Source organism: Anguilla anguilla, chromosome 13 (assembly GCF_013347855.1).
Source record: "Anguilla anguilla isolate fAngAng1 chromosome 13, fAngAng1.pri, whole genome shotgun sequence".
NCBI classification, from domain to species: Eukaryota; Metazoa; Chordata; class Actinopteri; order Anguilliformes; family Anguillidae; genus Anguilla; species Anguilla anguilla.
In genome coordinates, this window is record NC_049213.1 from 1,210,001 (window position 1) to 1,215,000 (window position 5,000).

The window sequence follows — 5,000 nt, forward strand, 5'->3', positions numbered from 1 at the left end:
GAAGATTTTTCAGGGTTGGGAAGAAAAGAATAGACTTTGAAAGTAACAAATAATTAATCATTGCTCAGTTTAAAAAAAAAAAAAAAGGTGTTGAAAACTTCACTGAAAAGCTGACCCCCATCCCATAACTGTAAAGAAACAATAGAATCCTTGGATTAACTCCCAGTTTTAAATGTCAGTCAACATAAGAAAGTGAAAAAAAAGAATAAATTTGTGTCAAGCCTTGTGTACTGACCTTTCATTCTGGTTTAATTTCCATTCTGGAGAGATCATTGTAACTGTGGCCCCAGAGGCGATGGGAAAGTCTGGTTTCCTGATGCTCAAATGGTCATTCCTCCAGGACCACAGGAATCATAAATCTAGCCTTTCAGCATGTGCTAACTGTGGGGTAAACAGAGAGTGGAATGAGCACAAACCAATCCAACATTCTGTGGGTAGTTTTTTTGTTTTGTTTTGTGCTTTAAAAAAAGGTTGAGGTGCTCACCAAGAAAATGTACAAAACATTTTCTGTCAGTTGTACTCGCTTCAGTGCCAAACCTTTCTGTGGGACTCCGACACCTCTGTTTCTTGAGACCTGTCACGTGGCCTTGTTGGTCAACCAAAATAACAAATTCTTCTTTTTTGAATGCTTATGGCCCATACTAGATGGTGCTTTAGCCAGCTGTCATATGACTGTGGCACTGATGTGGAAGTATCACCTCTGTGAAAAGGTAATAGCCCTCTTCAACTTAATACTTGGTTGCACCACCTTTAGCAGCAATGACCACAACCAAACACCTTTAATTTGATATCAGTCTTTTAAATTATCACCAAGCCTATTTTAAGCCACTCCAAAACTTTCTTTTCGGCCATTCTGATGTGGATTTGCTTTTGTGTTTTGGATTATTGTCTTGCTGCATAACCCAATTACACTTCGGCTTCAGCTCATGGACAGATGACCGGACATTCTCCTTAATAATTTTCTGGTACAGGGCAGAATTCATGGTTCCTTCAATAATGGCAATTCATCCAGGTCCTGAGGCAGCAAAGCATGCCCACACCACACCTCACACTACATAACAGAGTGCAGATAATGAAGAGTACAAGTATCCACAGTTTTAAATAATTTTTATAAAATATGCAAAATTTTGCAATGCAAATAAAATTATCGTATTACTCAGGTAATAGCCTAATTAAAGAGAACTGGTTATAACGGATGGAATTGAGTATTTTGTGAATTAATCACTGTATTGTAAATACAGGAAATTATGGAAAAAAATGTTGAGACTAATAATCAGTTTGAGGAGAGGTTTTCAGCCTCCTCAATTTCAGCTCTGCCACTGCTGAAAATGCAGTTTACAGCAATTAACTGAAGGTGCAGGGTAACGTAATGCACTGTGAAAACTGTGAATGAAATTACTGAATTCTGTGTACAGTAATGGGCTGTGAATTCTGTGTACAGTAATGGACTGAAAGTGCAATGTACAGTAATGGGCTGTGAATTCTGTGTACAGTAATGGACTGAATTTTGTGTACAGTAATGGACTGGATTCAGTGTACAGCAATGGATTGAATTCAGTGTGCAGTAATGGGCTGTGAATTCTGTGTACAGTAATGGGCTGTGAATCCTGTGTACAGTAATGGACTGAAAGTGCAGTGTACAGTAATGGACTGAGAATTCTGTGTACAGTAATGGACTGAATTCAGTGTACACATCTCTTAAGGAATGACTCTTAATAAGACGTGACAGTGCTAGGACAGACTGTTTAATTTAAGCCCACTTTTTTGCTTCATTTTATTAAAAGGCCACAAAGTTGACAATATTGTGTTAGTAGAGGATGCACTTACAGCTTTGTTGTTGTGATTAACCTAGATGTGTCAAACATGACCTTTTTATTGGCGCATTGCATCTTGCCTGCATTGCTTTGTGCTCTGAATTAAATGATCCAGCTAGTGAGACATGCCAACCGGATCCAGACCGAGCGGTCAAAAATGGGCTTTATTTTTGAAGTTCACTTCCTGGTCTTGTTGGGAGACGTTTCTCACAAGTGCAAGTGCAGTTGGCCCCAGTATCAGTTTTTCAGCCGCCCATTTCAGTGCAAGTCAATGGTACCAATACGGTTAAAATGCAAAATCAATAATTTTTTCCCCACAATAAACTGTAGCCACAGTGCGTTTTTTCTTTGTCTAATGTCATCCCATGTGCCGATTATTATTCGGACGAGGTTTTAATATTTCGTGGACAAATCAGGGACAGTTTGCAGCACTGCATATCACTGTATTTCCTGTATTTGACCTGGCCTGGACTTCACGTCCTCTGGTTTTATGGTAAATGGTAAATGGACTGCATTTATATAGCGCTTTTATCCAAAGCGCTTTACAATTGATGCCTCTCATTCACCAGAGCAGTTAGGGATTAGGTGTCTTACTCAAGGACACTTCGACACGCCCAGGGCGGGGTTTGAGCCAGCAACCCTCCGACTGCCAGACAATCGGTCTTACCTCCTGAGCTATGTCGCCCCGCCCGGCGGGATGAAAACAGCAATTCCGAGATTTCAAAACGCTTTTTACAAGCCCATGGAAAGTCAATGGGTGACGTTTGTCCATATTTTTCCTACAGTCTAGGATCTAGACATGGCGGAGAGAAAAGCTGGGTAGGTGACAGAAAGAGAGTTCTGCCTAGGTGACTACTAGATAGGCTAAACAAGTATAAATTGTTGGTGAAAAAGCATACACAAAACACATTTTTAAAAATATTATTTTGTTCATTTAATGAAAAAAGTTATCAAACACCCATATCACCCATTTGAAAAAGTAATACTTTTAAACTTACTAACTAGTGGCACCAACTTTAGTAGCAATAACTGCAACCAAGCACTTCCTATAATTTGATATTGTCATGGTTTTGGCTGATGCCACCATTTCTTTTCCTTCCTGCGCCTTTTCTTCAGTTATTACGGCCATTGGTTTTTTCATGCACCTTTTCTTCAGTTATTACGGCCATTGAGTTGATTGAATTATACACGTGCAAATTTCCTTTTACAATTTGCACCTGTTGGTGTTCTATTTAAACCCTGAGCAAGCCGATAAGCTTTGCTTCAGTGTCACTTATGTTGCACGAGAGCCGGTATTCTGTCAAGCGAGGTAAAGGTAAAGGTAAAGGTAAAGGTAAAGGTAAAGGTAAAGGTAAAGGTAAAGGTAAAGGTAAAGGTAAAGGTAAAGGTAAAGGTAAAGGTAAAGGTAAAGGTAAAGGTAAAGGTAAAGGTAAAGGTTTGAGCTGCGATATTGGATTGTTGTGGCTATAAAATTAGCACAACAGTCTTTAGCTTTTTTAGATTGTTGGCAACAAGTTAGTGCCACAATCTAAGCTCAGTATTCTTTCTTTAGGGTTTTACTTTTTCAGCCTCGGTTCGAGGTCTGTTTTCTTTGAGTTGCTCCGTTTTCTGCTCCGGCAGTTTTGTTTTATTTTCATACTCCTTAAGCCTTAGTTCTTTTTTACCCAGTACGTGGGTTGTGTAGAGCTTTTCTTTGGGATACTCTCCCTAAGGAGTATTGTTTTCCTTTCCCTTGTCTCTTGAGACTTTGTGGCTATTTTACCTCTGGTTAATAGCTTAAAGAACCCCCCTGTTCAGTCGCGGTTGGTCTCCCAAAACTCCAACTCCCTCACAGATATCAGACTTTTACATCGCTGTGGAGGAATTTTAGCCCACTCTTCTTTGCAGGACTGCTTTAATTCAGACAAATTCATAAGTTTTCAAGCATGAACTGATCATTTCAGGTCTTGCCACAGAATCTCTATTGAGTTCAAGGCAGGACATTGACTAGGCCACTCCAAAACTTTAATATTGTTTCTTTTCAGCCATTCTGATGTGGACTTGCTTTTGTGTTTTGGATCATCTTGCTGCATAACCCAATTATTTTTTAGCTTCATGGACAGATGACCAGACCTTCTCCTTAAGAATAATCTGGTAGAGAGCAGAATTCATGGTTCCTTCAATAATGGCCAGTCTTCCATGTCCCGAGGCAGCAAAGCATCCCCACACCATCACACTACCATCACCATCTTTGCCTGTTGGTATGATTTTCTCACTTTGAAATGCTATATTTGCTTTATTTGCTTTATACCAGACATAATGGGACCCATGTCAGCCACCCAAAAAGTTCCACATTTGACTCATCTGTCCACAGAGCATTATCTCAAAAACCTTAACAATCATCCAGGTGCTTTTTTCAAATGTGAGATGAGCATTGATGTTTCTCTTGGTTAGAAGTGGTTTCCGCCTTGTTACTTTCCCATGAACCCCAATTTTGCCCAGTCCCTTTCTTACGGTGAAGCCACACTATACGCGGCCCCGCCACGCGGCGGAGCCGCCTCCATTCATTTTGAACGAGGGGTGGTGGCCAGACCCCGCAAGGCATTTTGGGATTGCCGGTGGCGCGGCGGGAGGCAGCAAGGCTGCAGTGGAGATGGCAAAAATTCAACTTTGACCCCCTCGCCGCGTCGCGGTAACCAATCTGATTTGATCTAATGATCCGTCAAGTAAATTGTCCCTATTTTTTTTTAATTTTAGTTCCACATTCTATCGTTCCACAATGGAGGACCTAACTCGTAATTTCCGTATTTTCCTTCCCAACTTAATAAAATCTCCTACAGAGACACTGATAAGAGGAAATAGCGTGGACAAAAGTCTCTGAAATTGTTGGTGGCTCTGCAATGTAGTTATCGCCGTTAGCTACTATCACTGTCCAGTCTGAATAAAAATCATTTTTGCAGTAATCTAGCTCTGAAAATGTTAATAAGCTGCCTAGCTAGGCTAACTAATGTGTAGCTATAGTGAGTAACAACAAACAATAACAAAAAAAAAAAAAAACTCTTGTATTAGTTGCTAGTTGTTCGTTTCTACCAGCCACCTAGCTAGCTAATCAGATAATTCCTTCAAAGTTGTATCTGGCTAATTCGTCAGACAATGTTTTTGTTGTTGGTTGTTACTCACTAGCTAGACATTAAACAGCCTATCTAG